This window comes from Triturus cristatus, chromosome 8, assembly GCF_964204655.1.
Source record: "Triturus cristatus chromosome 8, aTriCri1.1, whole genome shotgun sequence".
NCBI lineage: Eukaryota > Metazoa > Chordata > Amphibia > Caudata > Salamandridae > Triturus > Triturus cristatus.
In genome coordinates this window covers 1304371480-1304395736 of record NC_140591.1, presented here as the reverse complement: position 1 = coordinate 1304395736, position 24257 = coordinate 1304371480, and positions in this window count along the sequence as shown.

Genomic DNA, 24257 nt, shown 5'->3' with positions numbered 1-24257 from the left:
TTAAAAAAGTCTAAAATAATTAAAAGAATAAGATACATTTTTCCTCGCTCCTTATTATGCACAGTAGAATGATCTATACACTAGCAGCAGGGGTGGTTATTATTATCTTTTTTTCTTTTTCTAAGAAGGCCCAACGCCTGCGCCACATTACGTTTAAGAACCGAGAAACAGCAAAGACAATGGGCTTGGAGGTATCGTACTTCAAAACTTTAAATGCCTCCAGACATCGCACGAATCCAATATTCCTACACATCTGAATAAGCCAACATTATCACATTAGTGAAAAGCCTACCTGTGTCCATATTATTCAATGTTTTCACCAGCCCATTGAAGCACTAGACCCTGAGATTACAATGTGGGCTTTGTTCTCACAGGAGCCAACTTAAATGGATTATGATCACTCATACATGATGGAAGTAAGTAACTAGTAATTGAGTAAGTAATTCCTAAACATAGTGACTGAACATATCACCCCTAAGGGTTTCAACATACTGAGGGTTGTCTGGGAGGTTCAGTGAACTATTCCCAATAGTCACATGATGCTGCGCTGAGTTGCCACCGGCGATCGGACTGTGCGCAGTGCTCTAGAGTCAGCTGCTCTGGTGGCTGTGCCACACCTCTCCCTAAGAAGAATCAAGAAATCTCCTATTCAGGGTTTAAGATTGGCGTAACTTGAATAAAATCAATAAGTTTGCCCAAACATGGTGGCAGCCCCTTATGCAATAAGGCACAAAAATCACTGGCATACAAAAAAACGGTCTATAATTATAAAACTATTTAAAGCCTCCCTATAAATAGTATGAATTAAATGTGCTAGATCTGCTCCGTCTATATTAGTCAGGCCACAAGCCTCTCTACCATTTTTTTTTTTTTTTTTTTTTTTAAAGTATTTTTATTGACAACACAAGTAAATCAGAAGCAAAAGATTAGCTGATAATAATAGCATATTCATTTGATATCAAGTAGGCCATACAAATAGATAAGCATTAGAGACGTAAAAGGAAAAAAGGAAAAATTAAAGAAAAGTTCCCCATATTCTATCAAATTTTTTCATTGATTTCAGTCCCCTCATTTTGGCAATAGCACGTTCCATAGTGTAAATTTCATTGGTCAAAAACCACCATTCCAGAATATGTGGAGGTTTCTGGGATATCCAAGCCTTAGCAATAGTCAATCGAGCACATGAAAATAATATTGTTAATAGATCTTTATGTGGGCAATTCGAAACTTGTATGTCTAATAATACAGACAATGGCGAGAGAGAACCAAAGACGATTTGTTTTTGCGATAAGGTATTTTCAAATCCAGCCCAGAACTCAGACAGTGCTGGACATGAAAAAAGTATATGTGTAATGTCGGCCGCAACAAGGTCGCATTTGGGGCACTTGGAGCGTTCACTTGGTAGAGAATTTTGGGACCAGTTGGATATTCTTAGCGGGGTATGGTATAAAAGGCAAATTGTTTTGTATAACTGAATCCTTAGGCTCGAAGATTGTACCACTTTGTTAATATTACAGAGTGAGGCCGAGATTTTGGTAGAGGTGATGTTAATTCCTAATCTAGTAGTCCATTTCATAGCAATTTTTGGACAGTTATCCTCTTTAAAGTTATTTAAACATTTGTAACCCCTACTAATTAGCGATTTCTGATTGCCCGAGTAGAAGCACGTCCATAAATCTGAATCCGAAATTTGGTTAATTTTCATCTTACAAACCAGATAGTCTCGGATTTGCATGTATTTAAATCGCATAGCTTCAGTTAGATTAAAGAGAAGTTTAAGCATTGTGAAATCTAAAAAACCTTGAGTACCATAGAGGTCCCCCAGAGAATTAATACCCGAATTGGCCCAAACGACCCCAAGTCCATCATTAAATATTCCTGGTAACCCGGGGTTACCCCACAAGGGGAGCTTTAAATGAAAAAAGGAAGTCTTACATGTAATTAATAAGGATTTCCAAATCGCGACTATCTCTCTCGCGGTCTTGAATTTGACCCTTTTGAAGTAATTAGGGTTGTTTACTCTTGCGAGAAATCGATTAGAATCAGTACCCAACATAAATTGGTGATAATAATATTGGCTATTGGGGTTAAATAGACTACGAAGGCGGCCAAAGAAGGTTGCTAAAAAATATAGTTTAAAGTCGGGGAAGTTTAAACCGCCTTTGTTAGTTGATAGTTTAAGCAGAGCAAGCGATCTTCTAGCTTTTTTATACCCCCAGATATAACTACTTAAAATCCCGTCTAGTTTTTTAAAAAAGGAATTATTAACGCGTAAGGGTATAGACCTAAATAAATACAAGAATTTGGGCAGTATCTTCATTTTTATTAAGTTGATCCGGCCTACAAGGCTTAAAGGTATTTTGTGCCATTTTTTGAGTAGGCCAGATACTTCTTTCAATAAAGCATCATAGTTGAGGGTATTTATGTCGCTTACTTTGGCTGATATTTTAACACCTAGATACGTCGCCACCCGACAGGTACCTTGGACAGGAGTCAATGATTTGTAGTTTAATATTACCTGTGTTTTATTTAAGTTTAATTTTCTCTACCATTTCATGTACACATATTACATTGGGTGGGTTAAAGTCATTCTTATGGTGTGTAGTCACTTCATTCAGGTCTTTTTCAAGAGACAGGACCACATCAACACAGGGGTAATCAAAGATGTTGGTATAATAATTGATTATCAAAAGGTCCCATCCTTTCTTAAATAAATATCTCTCAAACTGATAATAAGGAGATAATGAAAGTGTATTTCTTGCTTAACCAAGTATGTTTGTGGTATTTAGAGTCACTAGGCCTCCCTTAGTCCTGTCGTGATTTGATAGAATCGCAGATGAGCAAAACGAGTATATACCTCTAAGTGAAAGAGACTCATGAACGAGATTCTTTCCATAGTCATATTTACTGTTTGATCCATTCACAGTCAGCTGATTAATAATTTGAAATAATGTACTGTTATCACTTTAAAATTACAGTTTATTTAGGGAGCACCCATAGGCTGGACGCCCAGCAGGTTGCTGATTTGATTTTTTAATCTGCCTCTGAACATGACTCTGAGACTGACTACATGTCTGAGGCAGTAGACTAAGTGCAGGTTTTTGGCAGTGAATCTTCTGTCTGAGAGGAAACCTCAAATGATGGATGCATTACTAGTGCAGATGAAGAGGCTTGTTTACATAGAAAGGCCTTTGTGTGGCAGGAGAAAGCTGGATTGCAACCAGGGGCCTAAAGGTTGCGCAATTTGAGTGTTGATATCTGGATTGCCCCTAACATGGTGCAGTTCTGTTTTGCCTTCATTTAGTGGTGCTGTCTAATGCAGAACTAATACAAAAAACATTTTGCCAATCAATTTCTTCCAATTCTTTTATGGTATGTTTTTGGATGCCGTTGTTGAGCATGCCAATTTATATGCACGGCAGTTCTTAGGTTCTCTTCTTACCACACTTTAGCCCCCTGATAGTTCTAACTGGCAGAATTGCACAAGTCTTCATGAGATAAAGGAGTTCCGGAGTTTGTCTTATTTATGGGATTATTAAGGAAGCTATGATTATCTTGTCCGCTAATCCCTTGATGGCAACTGCTATTTTTAATGAGGAGAGATACTTAATTGCTTTTGCCGTGGATGCTCCATTTTCTGTGTAGAATTATTGCATATCCATGAGATCACCCTGAATGTGACCATCACTTCAAGACTCAGTCTGTTATTTTCCATTTAATAGATAGTTTCTCAGAAACATATGTTCAGGTACAAAATGCCTGTGGATGAGTTTCTGGTCAAGTTCAACTGCCTATTGGTTTTCAGACAGTACATCCAAGCAAGAAAGCATATTATGGCATTAAGTTGAAAATGTTGTCTTTGTTGTGTGACAGCATCATTGGATGTGTGTATAATTTCAGGGTCTACACTGGTAAGGATTTTTCAATTGACTTCTCTATTCACCCTCCACATTTGGAATCAGTGAAATAGTTGTGTGGGAATTTCTCAGAACATTGTTTCACAAAGGTCACAATTTGTACATTGACATTTTCTACACAGGAGTTCAATTATTTAAAGAAGTTTTCAACGCTGCACTGTAGCATGTGCCACAATCTACTCTAACCATAAAGGTTACCATATTTTTTTTTCCTTGTTGTTTGTGTTGTTATGTTATTCTCGTTGTGCTGCAAGTGAAAAGCGCCGGGACACTCTGCCGGAGTAGCCGTGCGCTATAGAAATGTCGTATAACATAACATAACATAACATAACATAAACAGCTTGTGTGAAAGGAACTTCAGAGGGGTAGAGCAGTGCCTTGTACAGCAATGATGTACTTGCTTTGAAATGTCTGACTGAAGAGATGTCTACACCCCCAGAACTATTCATGGTGAAAGCACTTTACCTGTGACTGTTTGAGATCAGGAAGCAGAAGTGCACCAATCAGTGTGTATTCTACACTACAGCCAGAACATGGGAGGTGTAGATAGGTCAGATCAAAGGGTGCACCCCTACAAAGCAACTCAAATGTCATATGTCTGGTACAAGATGTTGGCTGTGCAATTGTGTCCTGTGGCATCCTTTAATGCTTATGTTGTTTTCAAAGAAAGCTCCCCAGATGCCAAGATGGCCTTTTTACAGTTTTAGCTGGCAGTGATAGGCAGCCTGTTGCAGTGGAGCAAGCAACAACTGCTACAAGAATTGGAGTGGTTGAAGATGTAGTGAGATTGAAAACTCACCAGTTTTCTAGATATTTTACTCCAAAACTCGAAAAGCTACACCTTGTCACAGATGTTGAGTCTCTGTTAGAAGAGGATTATGAATGGAGGGTCCTATCTTCTGCCCGAGTGTCGCTCTAATACTGTCCTTTTTTGTGCCCACATGTTTTAAACTATATCATGCGCAACTGAAATATTGGGAGCAGCCATGAAAAAATAATTGAAGACAATGGTTTGCATTACTATATATTTTTTGGTTCAAAACCAGTTTAAAAATTGCTTGACACCTTTTGTTTATGCAAACCTACTTGGTTATCTTCTTCTATCAAAAGAGGAGTTAATTAGAATTTGAAAAAAAATGAGCTGAATGTATATTTTATTTTAATTTCTTTGTTCATGTTTTGTGTCTATGTGTAATGTGTTCATTTTGAAAGTGTTTCAGGAATTAAAATGTCAAATGGCTTAATGCTGATTTTGGCAGGATTTGATCAAACCAGGGACCGTCTTCACAGGGGCCCTGGTTTGATCCACTGCTGTCATGGGGTTAGGCCCAGCCACACAAGGAGTGCGGCAGTGCTGGGTGTAGGAATTATGGGCATCCCTACAGCTTTCAGAACTTTCTGTCTAATTAATGTGAAGAAAATTGATGTTTCCACCACATTTTAAGATGTGGAAGGGCTAGATGAGAAGCCTTGTGAGATCCACACAAGCTAGACCAGCTACTGCCCCTTGGATGCTTAGCTTTCATAAATATCTGTGTTTAGAATATTTCTTGTGTAATAGCAGAGCCTGGACCCAAATTCTGCAGCTACCCATATCATCAAACCAGCTAATTTAATTGGGGGGTCATTTTTATCAACCAGATTTCTCTCCATTTTTCGTTTCCAAATGAAATCCAGTGTGCAAGAAAAACACACTTTGAAGATTCTCTCTGAATAGTACAGGTAACCGCAAATTCAGAGATGTCTAAATGATCACTGTTCCTAAACTCAGTCTCTTGTGCATATTTAAAAAATATATAGGTTTCTTTCATTCGCCTTTTTCATTCATTAGATTTTACCATATGAATTGATGCATGGTTGGTACACAATGACAAATCATGATGGGCTATAGCTAAGTTGCTGGGTGTTTTTGGACAAGCAACAAACACTGTGAGGCTGATTTAGCAAGTAGTTGTGTCACCTATGTGCCAGGCACTGGGGCGCAAGTGCGACGCAACTACTAAGTTAGATTTATTAAGCCACTCAAGGCCAGCATTCTGCAGCATACAGAGAAAGAGGAAAATGCCTCTCAGGATTGTCAGGATTGTTTTTGTGCAGGACGGTGCACAAAATCAATCCCACTAACAACGCAGGCACCCTTGCAACATGAAGCAAGAATGCTTCATTGGCTTTGCGCAGCACATTGGGCGGCAGCACAAGGAAAAGACAGGAATGTGCTGTATAATGTTAAATATGGTGCATTTCTGCCCTTTTCCTATCATGCAATGCAGCACAGCAAGATGGCTTGCTGCATTGTGTGATTTTGACAGATGTGTCCCTAAATGTCTGTGCAACCAGAAGGGTCTGGCAGGCATAATGATATATTACTATTATGAATTGGCCATCAAGGAAACAAACTTACACATGAAATGTTTGTCAGAAAATAATATTTTGCCCTACTCATTTTCATTTTTTTTCTTCCAATGATTATTTTCTTTGGGAAAGCTATGACTACTACCCCTGCAGAATTTAGTATCTTGTCTAGTTTTCAGAAGTGTATAGCTTTCTGGGATTACCCATGTGTTTCGCAGCTGTTTCCACCACAAACTGCAAGTAGGTTGAAATCACCAGTGAAATCGGATTCCTACTTAGAAAAATGCAAAAACTGTGGTCACAAATGTTTTCTTTTACAACTCTGCTTTTTGTTGAAAGCATTGAAGATGGTGATCTTAGCATAGCAAGTCATTCATTGATGCCATTCATAAAAAATATATGCTTTCTTGCACAGCACTTTTTTCCCCATTGAAAAAAAAAAAAATAACATGTGGCTATATTTTGGCCCTCATTGAGAATCAACAGACTCTGTCCACCTTTAGAATACCAAAGGGTGGGAGAAAATGTATGCTCATTTGGCCTGAATACCTTTTTAGGGAAAAAAAATATTAAGGCTCATTGGGAAGGTGACCCAAATGTCAAAATAAAGGGCTTAGTATTCTGCGGGGAAAAGTCATAGCATCCACGAGGTTACATTTGTCTAGCATTTTAGCAGGTTTGGACAAAATGTTAATCTGGCTGCTCTTTGTAATGTTTACATCTGTGTTAACAGGACAGCTATCAAACCTTCTGCTTCTAATGCACCTGAAGAGCCCGCCCCCTTCAAGGCTTGGCTTTTTATGATCCTTTGGTATGAGACATGTCAATCACATCTTTGTTTAGTCTAGAGTAATATTTATTTCTCACCTGATGGTATTAGTTGTTAGGCTGCATATTTCCAACTCTAGTATAGTGCTTGCCTCAAACTGCGCAAGGCAGCACTTCACAACTTAACCGTCTCTGCATGCTCCAGTTGGCTCCCTCCCTTGTGTCTCAATGTTCAAGCACCTTGTACCTCTAGTGCATTCCTTATTACCCCACTCACCATCCTTTTGTAACATCATTGCCCTATCTGCTACTTATTCTGCTGCCACCTCTTCTCACTGCCACTAGTGGCTTTGTGTAAATGGGCCTAGGACTAGGTATACATTTTTGGGGTTTCACAGAAATGAATGGCTGCATATACTAATGACTGCTTTACCTTCAATACACACTCTTTTGTTTCTCTGTCAAAAGAAGTACTTGTGTCCAAAGAAAGTCTTTTCTTTCATTCAATATCATAGATACCAAAAAACGAATAAAAGGAAGGCTCCCTTGTCTCGTACTTTGATTTGACATAGAAACAGCACAGTATAAAGTTCAACGCAGCATTCAATAGTCTACCTTTCTTTTTTTATTCTTGCTTAAATGTGCTTATGCTCCTCACATTAGCATATTAAACCCAAACCCATTGTCTTTGCAAATGCTTCTTTTTACCATTCACCACTCTACTACCTCTTTAGTACTTCTCTTGAACAGGGAAATTTCCTGCAAGCCTAACACCAGACTTCTGCAACACAACTGTTATTGAGACATCAGATATACACGCCAGAAATAATATATCAATTGAGGTATCAAGGCAACCTCTATTTAGTAGTAGATCTACATATGAGTGGAGCTACACATGTAAATTTACCTTTGTGAATCTGTAACCTTTTGTGTGAATTTGAGATAATGTGTACAAGGATGTGCTCACTGTTCTTCCAACTAATCCTAGTGATCAGTAGATTATAAATCATCGAACAATGTTACTTTCATAGGATGGAGTAGCTTGAATTAAAAGAACTTTATGAGAAATCCTGTGATTATTCAAGAAATGTCATTAAAAGGAGGGTGAAAACGTAATCTTATTAACTGCTGACACATGTCAGCATAACACCTTCCACAGGGCTTATAACACCACAGTGATTACAAGACAAATAACGCCCTATAGTCCTTTTTCCATTGCAGCTACATTGAAACAATATGGCAGTTACCTACTTTGAGTCATGGAAATCAACATTCACCAATTTTCTTTAAATTTAAACCATGAAAACAATGTTATTGGACAACATAAATTCTCATGATATTACGATATTACAAAAAATTAATATCTATTTATAAATCATCCATCCTTATTATATAATACATCATTAATTATGCTCAGAATTCCATGTCATCTTTCAATCAAGGTATTGAATTAATAACAATAAACTAAGATGTCTGTTCCCGTCAACATCTTAGGAAAGATGTTTTCGATAATCAAACTATCCTCTATATTCAGCTCACTCCAGACATACATTCTGTAAGTTCAGTACATGTGCATGGTCTTCTTTTTCATTCAAATCTCCTCCCCATATCACCTCATTTCAGCTCCATTTGATTACAGCATCATCTATGAATAAATCCTAGCACATATGTACATTTGGGCTCAACATTATGTATATTTCTCACCGTATCATGAACACAGCACAATCACAATGTTGATCCATGTTCACTGAAAGCATTATGGACAAATGTCTATTGGCTCATAGGGTAAGTGGTATTCATATCTGCATTCCCATATCTACACTAATGTAAACTCTTGGTAAAGTGGTTTGTGTCAAACAGAAAAACCACAATCTATTCACTATTCAGAATTTGTCATTATAGCACTCATGCATGCTTCCCCAAGCATCTACACTAAAGTAAAACATTAAGAAAGTGCAAAGTGTCAAAGTGCGAAAACCACAATCCATTCATTAATTAGCATTTGTCATTATCAACAGCCTTGATTAGGACCTAACAAGGTAGAGATTTAAAAGTGTTCATGAATGCACATGAAGCTCTGCATCATTGCTATGGTCCCATAGACTTTCAGGGGCTATTTATAAGCGTCTTGCTCCGCCAGTGCATCACTTTCTATCATATAAAAAATTATGCACCAGCGGTGCAAGGGGCTTGTAAATAAGCCCCTCAATTCCCAGCATTACATTTATCTTTGATTCACAACTCCTTTCAAATTCTCGATCAGCCCCCTCCCCCTTGTTGATTGCTCCACATGTTTTATAGTATAGTACTTCAAGCCCTCTAATGACTTTTGATGTCTGTTTGAAAGGTGCTTGGCTACTAGATAAGACCTATCTTGATTCTTAATGGCTCTTATGTGTTGGGGAATGCTCATCTTAAGTTTTTTATTTGTAAACTCAACATATCATTTTTACAGTCACATTCAATGACATGTGCATCAAACTCTGTTTCACAAATTATTCTTTCTCAAACCTTTGGACTTCCGAACTGTACTAATCCTTTTCATTCAAGCCTTACAAATAGTTTTTTAACAAAGCCTTTATTTTTATTTTTGAACCAATTACATGTTCTCTTGGTAGGATCACAGTAGCTCACCATTAAAATGTCATCAAGGGTGGTTCTTTGACACTGAGATATGGGCTACCTGTTTTCAACATGTGCTTAGAATGTCCTAATATATGCCAGTTCTTTCTCAAATTTGATTTAAATCTTGAATGGGTCAGAATATAGTCCATGAAGAACCTCCATATAATGTCCTGATGTCCATCTGACGTTCTTCCCTTCACTGACATCCCATGCTGATATAGAAACACCTCTTGATCCTAATGCTTAGCCCATATCAAGGTATCATCAAGAACTTTCCTCAGGTATTCAGTGAATGTTTATCATGCAGTTTCCTCACTTTCAAACCTTTCTTCCTTGGTACATATTCTCCTAGCCCTTAGTAGTTGGCCATATGGAATACTCCATATTAATATTTTTAGATGATCACTAATAAAATCAAATCAAAAGTAGCTTTATTCGATTTCTGTTTAGAGAATCATAAAAGCACATACAATCACATAGGTATTACACAAGCTAGCACAGCAAAAAAAAAAACATGAAAATTAATACATATCATAAATTGAATTATGTAATGCTCAGACATTTTGAGGTCACTTATTTGGGTACTCTTTACATAGTTAGATTTTGGACAGTCAAACAGTCTCACTATACTTTTTAAATACATTGATAAAAACCAAACTGTATATTCATTTTCTAAAAACTGTAACACTAAAAAAGCAGGACCACATTGTCTTAAACCAAGTTTTTTTTAAAGGGGTAAAATCAATTTTTTTCCTTTGTATATTATAAAATTTACAAAATAAAACCATGTGGAGTGTTGTTTGCTCTGAGCGGTCGTCACAAGGGCACAGTTGCATAACTCTCGACCAATCATTCATATTTGAGAAAGTCATTAGTCTATGCAGTGTCCCATGTCTAAATCTTGTCAAAGGAGTCTGTCATACTTGCCGCATACTAATCTGAGATATGGTTGAATGCTATGCGTAGTTGAGATCATCTGATTATGCAATGCTGTAGTCTTTGATATTTCTATTGTTAGTCTGAGGGATTCGAGTAGGTTTAAGCTTTTTATTTTCAGCACTTATCTTGTGAAAGAGTCCATTGTGCTCGGCTTAGTATAGAACTCTGGGTGGCCTAGATCATGCATAAAATCCTACACATATTTTAGCCATGTCATTCCTAAAACACCAGCCAGTTTAAAAACATCATTTAAAATATCTTTGTTAAGGTTGGTTTCTACAGATGTCCATATTCTATGCCATAACATTCGACTTTTATGAGATCTGTGATATATGGAACACCCAATTCAGAGTGACAGACATATGAGGAGGTACTACCCGGGACTGCCAATATGAATCGTAAGAACACGTTTTCAACAACTTGGAGTGCCTGAAGGTCAGAGTATCCCCAGATCCCAGCACCATACATGGCCGTCGAGATACATTTAGCTCTGTATATCTGTAGTAGCTCACGTGGAGGTCTACTACCCAGTTTTTTTCGCAAAATTAACTAGGGCGGCGGTAGTTTTCATAAAAGCCAGTTTTCTGGCTTGTACCGCTTGAGTCCAGGCACCATTTTGGTCAAAGAGAATGCCCAAGTAACTAAATCTATTTGTAAACTCTATCTTCCTATTATAGATATACATTTCTCTACATTTATGGCGGCCAGTGCCCCACCTTATAACAAAGGTTTTTGATGTATTTACCCTTAGCCCCAGATCATGCAGAAATCCCGAAAAACTATTCAGTGTTCTTGGGAGTCCCACTAGATGATCACTATTGGTATGTAGAATAAAGTTTTCAGAGGTTGCTTCTCCATAGATCTTTGTGCGGATTCCGTCATTGGTAGATTTCAAATTCAAATTCAACAACTCTATGCTACTCCTGCTGTATGGTTCTATGAAGAAGGTTGTGCCGGATTGTTCCATGCAGTAGTGGCGATGCGTCGGTTCCATGAATCAAGCGACGATTCCAGAGTGCGGCGGTTTCAAGTGTGATGCACTGGTCCCAGTCCCTGCAGCAGCGGTGATGCGCCGATGCACAGGGTTTTGCAGATACAGCACTTTAGACTTACTTCCAAGGGCCCTGGACTGGATTGGCTCCTCTTTACAGAGCAAGACTTACATCAAGTAAAGTTCAGGTCCTGGGCTGAAGATGAAAGTGAAGTCTCTGATACCCCTTAGACTTCAGCAACAGGAGGCAAGCCAACAAGCCCTTGGAGAAACTTAGGTTATAGCATATAGAGAGCAGGTCCAGTCCTTCTCCCTTCAAGGCCAGAAGCAATGGGCAGCAGGCCAACACGGCAAAGCAGTTTATTGAGGAGGCAGTCCCTCCTACAGCACTGCACTCTTATGTGTGGCAGCAGGCCAAAACAGCAAAGTAGTTTAGCAGAGTGGCATTCCTTCCCACAGCACAGCAGCTCCTCTTCCTGTTGGAATGTCCTTAGTTCCAGTAGTCTTCTGAGTTGGCTGGGTCAGAGGCCCAGTACTTATACCTAGTTTGGCCTTTGCGATAGGGAGACTTCAAAGAGATGCTTTGATGTGCACAAGACCTTGATGTTCCTGCCCTGGCTCCAGTCCCGCTACAGGAGGTATGCAACCCTTTGCATGGGGACAGGATCTAGCAATTTCAGGTGTAAAGTCTCAGCTCTTTCCTCCTTCCTCCTGTACGGGTTCAGGATGACTCATCAACATGCTGATGGCTACTCAGTCACACCTACCCTCCTTTGTGTGTGGCTGCCTATATAGAATGCAGGAAGCCAGCTGTCACCTACACCAAACGTGTATTCCAGATTCAGACAGAAGGCACCAAAAGGCTTAAGTAAGAAATGGCAACTTTATAAAAGTGGCATTTTAAGAACTGCAACTCAAAAACCAACTTCTTCATAAGTTGTGTTTTTGAATTGTGAGCCCAGAGACACCAAAGTGGCTTTCCTATATTTTCCCAATTGAAAGCTAGACTTATAAAATGGCATAAAACAATTCCAATGTTATCCTATGGGAGCATTAGGCCTTGCAGTAGTGAAAAACTAATTTAAGAGTATTTCACTACCAGGACATGTACACCGTTAAAGTACATTTCCTACTTTTTAAATACATTGCACCCTGCACATGGGCTGTCCAGGACCTACCTGAGGGGTGAATAATATGTAATAAAAAGCAAGGTTTTGTCCTGCCAAGTAGATTAACTTGCCAGGTTGAATTGGCAGTTTAAAACTGCACACACAGGCTCTCCAGTGGCAGGCCTGGGATATGTTTAAGGTGCTACTTAAGTTGGTGGCACAATCAGTGATGCAAGCCCACTAGTAGCATTTGAGTTCTATACCTTGGGCACATGTAGTGCACTTTACTAGAGACTTGTATGTAAATCAAATATGCCAATTTTGGATACACCAATACTACCATGTTTTAGATACAGAGTATATGCACTTTAGCACTGGTCAGCAGTGAAAAAGTGAAGAGATGTTTACAACCAGCAAAAACGAAGTCAGCAAAAACAATTATAAACAGGAGGTCAGAAGGCAAAATGTTAGGGGACACCACGCCAATGATGCAAGGTCTAACAATATCCCTCTGCAAACCTATCCTTATTTTTGTTTTAACCCCATCCACCTTATATTAATTATCCCTCATTTTCCCACCACTCTCCTTAGTTGATTCTACATGTCCTACAAATAAATAAACCTATATGTGCCGAGATCTTCTCCAGGTGGCAGAGAGCTCCATGCAGATAAGCTAGGAGAGGGAACTGTGGAAATTTCCACCTTTAAATTTGTGAATTGCATTTATAGTAAGTAAACAGTAAAAGTGGATTACAAGAAAGTGGATTATTACTGGTCACCCAACGAAAAGGAATAATAATATTACTTTGTCAGAGTGAACTCCCAAAGGTCACTAAATTAACCCGAAATCAACCCATTGGTACATATGACATAGAACGGACAGGCTTAACTTAGGGCACTGTTTAAAGTAATTATGCAGCACCAAAACAGTAATAAAGTGAAAACAGCAAAAAATAAATATCCCAAACCTATTTAGCAAAACAACGTAGATTTTCATCAACAAAATGACACAAAAACAACAAAAATACAATCAGGAAAACTGGAGATATCTGTTTTTAGGTCGAGCCTAGCGGTAGCACACATGCGCTGTTCGCTCTGCGAGACTGCTCTAGTGGAGTTTGAGCGAGAAGCCACGTCCACTCTCCTCCCATATTTTTCATTGGCTTGTATCATTGGATTTTATTAATGCAGCCTTTGGATTTGTTAATAGGCTTGTTAGTCCCTCCTTAGTACGGCCTTGCTTTCATTTGTACCCACCCATGGCGACTGGCCCTTTTACTTTGTTTGTTACACAGGACCCTGCTTTCAATCACTTTAACCCGGCATTATGTCGTGTCTGTTTCAAACCTCCCCTCCAAGAAAATGGATTTAGAAATGATTCGCCAAAAAATTCCAGGTACCACATAATCCTGTGCTAATGGGCTGAAGCTGATAACAGGGGTTGAGGGAGAGGATGTGGTCTGACGGCTAGACTGCCGACTTTGATGCTGGAAACCAAGGTTCGAGATTCGGGGTGGCATCCATGTTCTGTGATTCTAGGCAAATCACTTAATCTCCCCGTGCCTACCAAAAAAATTGAATGTGTCCTTGTGTAACGTAACCGGTGCTCATGTAAAGCGCTCCAATACCTTCGGGTCAAGTTCGCACATCTAAATCTGCAACAAAAAAAAACACTGCACATCTGTGTTACGTGTCATCTGTACTAAAGCCACCTGACGGGTTGTTTTCAAAAGCCTGTTTTATTAACAACAACACCAATGCCACCACCACCAATACCACCACCACCACAAATACCACCACCATCATTACCACCACCTCCACCAATACCACCACCACCAATATCACCAATACCAACACCACTGCCAAACCCACCACCAATATCACCACCACTGCCAATACCACCACCACCAATACACCACCACCAACACCACCACCATCAATACCACCACCAATACCACTACCGCCACCACCAATACCACCACCACCAATGCCACCACCACCACCAATATCACCACCACCACCAATACCACCACCAATACCATAACCACCAATTCCACCACTACCAATACCACCATCACCAATATCACCACCACCACCAATACCACCACCAATACCATTACCACCACCAATACCATCATCACCAATACCACCACCAATATCACCACCACCACCAAAGTCACTACCTCCAATACCACCGCCAAACCCACCACCAATACCAGCACCAATTCCAGCAGCACCATCAATACCTCCACCACCGCCAATACCATCACCACCAATACCACCACCATCAGCACCACCAATACCACCACCACCATCAACCCCACAAATACTACCACCAATACCAACACCACCAATACCACCAACAATGCCACCACCACTTATATGAATACCATCACTAATACCACCACCAATGCCAATACCACCACCAATGCCAATACCACCACCACCAATACCACCACCACCAATACCACCACGACCAACACCAACACCACCACCACCAATACCACCACCAATACCATCACTACCAATACCACCAATACCACCACCACCAATACCACCACCAATACCACCACAACCACAAATACCACCACTACTACCACCACCACCACCAATATCACCACTGCCAATACCACCACCACCACTGCCAATACCACCACCAATACCACTACCACCAATATCACCACCACCAATACTACCACCACCACCAGCAATACCACCACCACCAATACCACCACCACTAATACCACCACCAGCAATACCACCACCAATGCCACCACCATCAATACCACCACCACCAATAACACCACCACCATCAATACTACCACCACCCAAAATACCACCAACACCACCACTAATACCACCACCACCAGTACCACCACCAATACCACCACCAATACCACCACCAGCACTACCACCAATGCCACCACCACCAATACCATCACCACCAATACCACCACCATCACCAATCCAATAACACTACAACCAATACCACCATCAATACCACCATTACCAACACCACCACCCCTAATACCACCACCACCAATGCCAATACCACTCCCACCAATACCCCCAATACCCCCACCACCACCACCAATGCCAACACCAATACCACCACCACCGCACCACTGCCAATACCACCACACCAATACCAACACCACCAATACCACCACCAATACAACCACCACCAATACCACTATCACCAATATCACCACCACCACCAGTACCACCATCACCAATACTACCACCACGACCAACAATATCACTGTCAAAGCCAATACCACCACCAATACTACCACCACCAATAATACCACCACTACCAAAACCACCACAATCAATACCACCACCACCAATGGCACCACCACCAATATCACCACCACCAATACCACTACCACCAATGCCACCAATGCCACCAATACCACCACCAATACCACCACCACCAATGCCAACACCAATACCACCACCACCAATACCACCACCACCACCAATACCACCACAACCAATACCACCACCACAGACACCACTGCCAATACCACCACCAATACCCCCACCAATACCCACACCACCAATACCACCACCAATAAAACCACCACCAATACCACCACCATGACCAACAATACCACTGTCAATACCAATACCACCACCACCACCAATAATACCACCACTACCAATACCACCACCACCAATGGCACCACCACCAATACCACCACCACCAATACCACTACCACCAATACCACCAATACCACCACCAACAATTCCACCACCACCAATACCACCAGTATCACCATCACCACCAAAACCACCACCAATACCACCACCACCAATACCACCATCACCACCAATACTACCACCAGAAATATCACCACCACCACCAATACCACCACCACCACCAATACCACCACCACCAATACCACTAACAATACCACCACCACCAGTGTCAATACCAATACCACTGCTAATACCACCACCATTACCAATACCACCACCACCACCACCAGTATCACCACCACAACCAATACCACAACCACCACCAATACCCCACCACCAATACCACAACCAATATCAATACCACCACCACCACCACCAGTATCACCACCACGACCAATACCAGTACCATCACCACCAATACCAATACAACCACCACCAATACCAATACCACCACCACCAATACCAGAAGCACCACCAATACCAGTGCCACCATTACCAGTACCACCACCTCCAATGCCACCACCTCCAAAGCCACCACCACCAATACCACCACAACCACTAATACCACCACCAATACTACCATCACCACCAATACCACCACCAATACCAGTACCACTACCAATACCACCGTTACCACAACCACCAATACCACCACCAATACCACCACCAATACCACCACCACCACAAATACCACCGCCACCACCAATACCACCACCAGTACCAATACCACTACCTATACCACCACCAATACCAATACCACCACCAATACCACCACACCACCAATACCACCACCAAAAGTTGCCTTTAAAATGGCCACTTGAAATTCACATGATAATGCCACCACCACCAGTACCACCACTACCACCAAAACCACTACCCCACCAATAGCGCCATCACCGATACCACCAATACCACCACCAATACCTCCACCACCAATACCAGTACCACCACCACCAATACCAGTACCACCACCATTACCAGTACCATCACCATCATTACCAGTACCATCACCAACAATACCTGTACCACCAATACCATTACCAATACGAATACCACCACCACCAATATGAATACCACCACCAATACCAGCACCACCAATACCACCACCACCAATAACACCAATACCACCAACATCAATACCACCACCACCAATACCAATACCACCACCACCAATACCAATACCACCACCTCAGCACCTCTCGCCCATTAGTAATAGCAGCCGTGACCATCCCTCCCTCCTTCCATGCCTGCCATAAAGCACAACCAGCCCTGAACCAGGATGCGAAGCCATGGCCCTAATACAGCTGGAGTGGTTTTTTTTTAGGCCAAAGATAGCATTGACATTACGCAATGCCACACTGCACACTCAAATCACAGAGAGGGCAGGAACTAGCCCCCCTCCTGAGCTGCGGCAGTTCACACTGAAAAAGAAGGGTCTGTTTTTCAGTGCAAAAATGTGATGTGTCCATTTTACATTTTGTGGCCTTTCTTCTTGCTGCCGACACAATTTAGGTACCATTTTTATTGGAGATTTAGGGGAATGCTCAGAGGTAGGAAATGCGTGGCTTCCTACAGATTCCAGAACTTTCCGGCACAGAAGTGTGAGGAAAATGTGTTTTTTTAAAAAGAGTTTGAGGTTTGCAAGTTTCTGGGTAAGCCTCCCAACCCTTTATTCCCCTGGGTGTCCACTTTTAAAAAATTTGCAGAGTTGCTAGATTTGTCTAGGTGCCGACTGAGTGAAAGACCAAAATCCACAGCTAACCGCATTGCAAAAAAGGGTCTAATTTCAGTGGGAAATATGTTGTGTCCATGTTGTGTTTTGGGGATTTTCTTGTCCCTGGCACTAGGCCTACTCACATAAGTGCGGACTATTTTTATCACGAGACTTGAGGCAACACAGAATAGTAGAACATTAGTTATTGCGAATTGACTGGGCCAAGCTCTGTATTTTCAAACTGGAGACACATACGAATGCGGACTAGACTATGGCAACACTTTTCTAGTAGCAGCAAATTGAGCTCTTTTAGCTAAACTTCATGTAGTGCAGAACATGGCTGCCTACTTTGTCTGCAAACCCCCACCCCACACACCCTCTGATCCTACTCTCAAATGTCTGCACTGGTTACCAATAAAAATGTGTTCCCTCTTTAAACTCCTCTGCCTAGTACACAATTCTCTATCTGAAAATGGCCCCCTTTACCTACAAAACAAGCTGCAGCTCTACCTACCACCACGTAACCTTTGATGCAGTGGGCAATGTCTACTGTACCCTCACTGCCTACATACAGCCAGTTACAGTTTAATATCATTCTCATATCTTGCTCCTCACCACTGAAACAGATTACCCTTACACATATGGGCCTGCCCTGTCTTTCAGGAAGCATTCATTTGTGCTATATAAATAACATAACATATCAATTAATTTCACTGCATTTGTGCCTTTCAAATGTAAGCCAATGTGTAAGAAAGAAGATATAAACCCTCCCCTACTCCCTACAATACGGGAGCATGATTCCTTTTCCCTTTCCCCTCTTGTTGGTTGTGTTGTTCTTCTTTTTCCCCTGCTTAAGTTGTTAAGTAGTATTTGTTGCCTTCTTGCCCATTTCCTATGTCTATTATTGATGATTTATTCTCAGCTGTTCTTGGTATTTCTCCTCATTTTCTGCGGGTCCTCCATGGAGTCCTGGTCCAGTTGCGGCTGCTACTGGACCGGAAAAGCTTACCTTTAATGGCTGTTTGCCACCTCTCCTTCGTCCTCCGGTCCTCGTCCTCTTCATGTTTCTGTCACGGCCGGCTGCATTGTGATTGGTCTGAGTGCCGTCACAGACTAGAACAGGGAGCCAGTGCATGTTCCTGAACAGGCTTTTGTAATGCAGCCTGATAGGAACATGCAAAGAGCACATGAACTCCTTGGTCGGCACAAGGGGGCCAGCCAAACAGTTCATGCGCACTTAGAGAGTGCATACCACTCCTCCCCTGCTCTGGCCAGCCCCGCCCCCCCAACCACTGACTGTAATAGGAAAAATAAAATGATAATGCGTTATTATCATTTTATTTTTCCTTTTGAGCAGTGGGGCGATGCTCCTCCGCCTTAGTGGAGGAGACGCTACTAGCCTGGTCTACAGATGGATTAAGGGTTTGCATTCTACCTTGTTGGTTTGCTCGCCCTGCATGGCAATTTGACAGCATATTTTTGAATGTACCACTCTTGTTACAGTAATGGAAAAACTCAATAAAGAATTGAAACATGCCCTCAGAATCACATGCTAGTATGGGCACCCACAAAGTCAGAGATGTACAAATAACCGCTATTTCTAAAATAAGTATCGGTGTACATTTCAGAAATACATAAGTTTTCGTCATGCCCACTTTTTATTCTTCATACTTCACCATATGAATTGCAGCATAATCTGCACACAATGATAATACATTGTAAGGTGCAGCTCAGTTGGTTGATCTGGCTACCCCGGATTCTTGGAGAACATACAAACCATAGATATTCCTGTGATTAGAATGGTAGCATACGTAACGTTATACTGATTTTGTAATTTGCCTATTGTGATGAGTAACAAATGAAAACGTTGTCAAAAATGGCGGTTTTTTCCTACTCTTTTTCAATATTTCTTTTCATTTTAACCATAATTTCTTTATACAAATAGCCCCTTTTCTGAATACAACATTTTGACTACTTATCAGAAATCTATAGCTGTCCGGGATCACCCATGTGTTTCACACGCATAAATTTGGAAAAATGGGCTACTCCTTTAAAAACACCCAAACTATTGTAAACAAAAACAAACAGAAAAACGCTTTTCTGATTCAGTTCTGCATGCCCCAGAAAGCTGAGAAGAAGGTGCTTTTAGCACAGCATAATTTTTTGGGGAAAAACAGATATTCTTTTGCAGAGCACTTTTTCCCCATTTTTATTACGTTATTATTATAAGGGTTATGGAGGCCTAAGTGCAAACTATCTCCAAAAAAGAATGTAGTATTCTATGGGTAAAGAATAGCAGTGAAAGAGTTAAAGTTGAGTTCATAGAGGCAGTAGATGTCTCTTTCCTTACTGCCTCCATATTGTCTGTTTGCTCATTTATGCCACTCACTGGCACTCACTCAAAAGTGCCTTTCATACTTTACAGTTGTATCGATTGCAACATGCTTGACTTCCAGTGAGGGGTAAAAGTACCTCAACTAGCACTCAGAGTTTGAAAGTATTATTCTGCTACAAGAATATCATGATTTCTATTTTCCTATTTACTGCTTAGATGTATCTATAGAACTAAAGATATTGTTTGCCTGCTCCTTTGTTGATTATTAGGATTCTCTATTAAAGTTATAAAAAGCCAAAGGCATACATGCTGTCCCTCTGAACTCTGGAATGAAAATATAGAAGAATACATCTGTTCAAATAAAAATCAACCTTCCCTCTCTAAATGTAGTTTTGAATTTTGAAAATCAATATAGATTTAGATTGCTCTATCAATATTGTGGGACTTATAAGACCTTGCAACATCTTCATTTAGTAATGTGCTAGCCGTGAATTCTACCTTTAAGTCTACAAACCACGTATAGGCTCTTGTGTTTCATTAATTCTGTATATCCTAGAACTAATTACCCTAAGTCCACATTCCTCCTTCTGCAGTTTTTCTATTCTAGTGCCTCAAATGTTTTTGCTGGTCCAAGTTGCTTTTTATCAGAAGATTTCAATTGTACATGCCAGCTACAGACAGCCTTAGCTGTCTGTAGGCTGACCTTTTGTTTCCAATATAAATGTACTGGATTTTGAATCACCACCTTCATCATGATTCAATCGTCTTACTCTTCTATCTCTTTTTCATGTTCTCGAATCAATGACTGCACTCCCTTCATGAGTATTTCCCGCCCAGGAACATTTCCGTCTCACAGTGTTCTGGCTGGATGTGTTATATCCTCCCTCTTCATTCTCAAGGGTGATATTTTTTCAGCTCTCCACAAGAGTGTTTCTCCTGACTCACCTTTTTTTTTTTTACTTTCCTTCCACCTTTCTACACAGTGCACTGTTTTCTTCACCTTTCATGCTCCCCATCCCACTCCATATCCTGCTCCTCAGGTTTAATTTTTTTAATTTTTATATTGTTGTGTTTGATAATTAGTTTTTAACAGTCATCCGCCAGCTGCCAAGTTCTACCAGAAGCCGTATTATAGAAGTGACCTGGGGGAGCAATGGGGGCATGGCCCTATGGAAATTAGGAAATCCCTTTGCCTCTTCACCCGCGCCGTATTTCAGACTCGGGCGCAGAGTCAAAGAAGCTCTTCAAAGGTGCACTGACAGTGTGCCACCTAAAAGGTGGCACCTGTTAGTGCGCTCCCTAATTGTAGCCCTCTGGCAGGGGAAAGGGGGACCCCTGACATCCCCTTTCATGTGGGTGCGATTACTCACTGCATCTGCCTGCAAGGGGGTCTCTAATCCCCTTTAAAAGTACAGACAGGTTTTGCATGCACTGTGAAAACACAGAGCGGCTAAGTAGCCGCTCCATTTTTCACATGAACGCGCATTCACCCTAATACTTCGCATTTTCCTTGATTGTGCTGGGCACACTTTTTAAAAGGTATATATGTATGTATACTACAGCCCCAGGTAGTTTTTCGGTCGAGCCTATAGCGGCAGCGTGCATGCGCTACTTGCTTTCTCACGCATGCAGTAATATAGTATGGAGTGGAAGCTCTGTGGAAGCTCTGCCCACTCTCCGCCCATGTTTTTAATTGGCTCGTGTAATTGTCTTTTGTAAATGCTGCAGTCTGATTGGTTATGAGGCTTGTTAGTCCCTCCTTATTATGGCCATGTTATCATTTGTATCCTTCCATGACTACTGGCCCCTACACTTTGAGTGCTGCACAATATGTTTTATTTAGATTGTGAGCACTATTCTCTTCCCGTGCCCTTCTCCCCTTCTCCCGCAATCCGTGCCTTCTCCCCCCACACCCCCGTTGTTCATGTCTTCTCGCCACCCTGCCCCTTCACCCCTACTCCTGTTTGCAATGCAATAGGTCTCTTGAAAATGCGAGACCTATTGCATTGCAAATGCTTGTTTTTTTACCCCTTCCCACCTGCATGCTGTTTCACCCCATGCTCCCTGTCCTGCTCCTTGTGTTTTTGTTATTTATTTATTTTTTTTGTTATTTTATGAATATGCTTCTTGACACATGAGAACCATAGTGGAATAGGTTTTCTTTTTTAATTCGAACTCCATTCCATAATTCCCCATCATAGGTGGTCATGCATGTGGATGCATGCGTTTACACGCTGATGGCAACAAGCATAGGCTGAGGCAATACCTCAGTCATTATAGGCTGAGACCTACTGACTTTGCCATTGCTTGTTCTTGGCTATTAAGCATGGATTTATATGGGTCTTATTCTTTAGATAGATCAGCATTTACTTTAACTAGAGATTTACTAGAAACGTTATGTGCAAAAATGGAGATTGCATTCATGGATGACTTCATTTCTATTTAAGGCTGCTGGTGTTACATTAATATCCCAGAAGATTGTATATCTGAGAGTCACATGAGCATTTATAATCGGTTAAGTATAGTTTCATTTAAAGGTTACAGGTAACAGAGGTTTAAGCTCCTCCATTTCTAATTGTCTGATTGTTCATGCAGAGTAGAAACAGTGGGCAAAAGACCTTCCACTGCATCAGTAATCTGCTGCATAGCAGCAACGAAGCCATTTTCACACATGTTTGGGTGGCTTGGTAAAGTATTTATTAGCAAGTCAATCTCTGTCCCATTCTTATTAATATGGGTATTTTAGGGTTTCACTCTTCATCGATTGGTGCACTTCCTGTTGAAGGGAAATTGTCATTGACTGACTGGTTAACAAATAGTCTAATTCAGCATCCACAAAGGTAAATGCTTTTCTGCAAACAGTTGCTGGTAAAGTTTTTTGAAAGAATTACCCTTCTTGCGATTGAGCCACATTTGAAAACCAATCTGCAGTTTGTGACTCGCAGACGCCCATGCAACTTGCTTGATATGATGTATGTGGTGGATTCAGAGAGATTAAAATGGTATTGGACATCATGAAGTTTAAAATTGATGATTGCTCCCTTAATAGACTATTACCCAGCTGTAAGCTGCATCACTAGCACACGGCGCATGCCACCTCTGCAGTTGTGAGGTGATTTTGTTCTGATGCTGGTTCGAACAGGCACCTGTTGCACCTGACAGCCTTGGTGTCGTCTTCCCCCAAACAATTTGCCCTCCTGTTTTTGAATTTTGCTTTTGTTGCCATGAGTACTCTGTGCACTTTACCACTGCTAACCAGTGTTAAAATGCTTGTGCTCTCTCCTTTGAACACAGCACAATTGGCTTACACCTGATTCGTATATTTAATGTGCTTATGTCCCTAGTATAAGGTGCTTCATGGACTCAGGGCCTGAAAATTAAATGCTACTAGTGACCCTCTAGCACTCATGGTACCTCCCACTAAAGTAGATTTTCAAACCAAGTCTCGGACCTGCCATTGCAGCCTGTAGTGAAGTTTTAAAATGGCCAGTTGGACCTGGCATAAAAAACCTTTTGCCAGACCTAAACCTTCCCTTTTTAAAATATATATTTCGGCTTAGTTGTTTTCAGATATATTTTTGGTAAATTCTGGTAGTTTTTTTCAGTGCTTTCAAGTGATTTCAACACCTATAAAAAACAGTGGTTATCAGTGATTACACATTTTCGTGCCATTGAAAACAACAGAAAGAGTGTTGTTCCAGTGTTTATGGAACATTTCGCTTTTATTATTGCTTGCTTTCTGCACTGACAGTGATTGGTATACAGACAGTGCACATATAGTGTATATGAGGTCCAAATACAT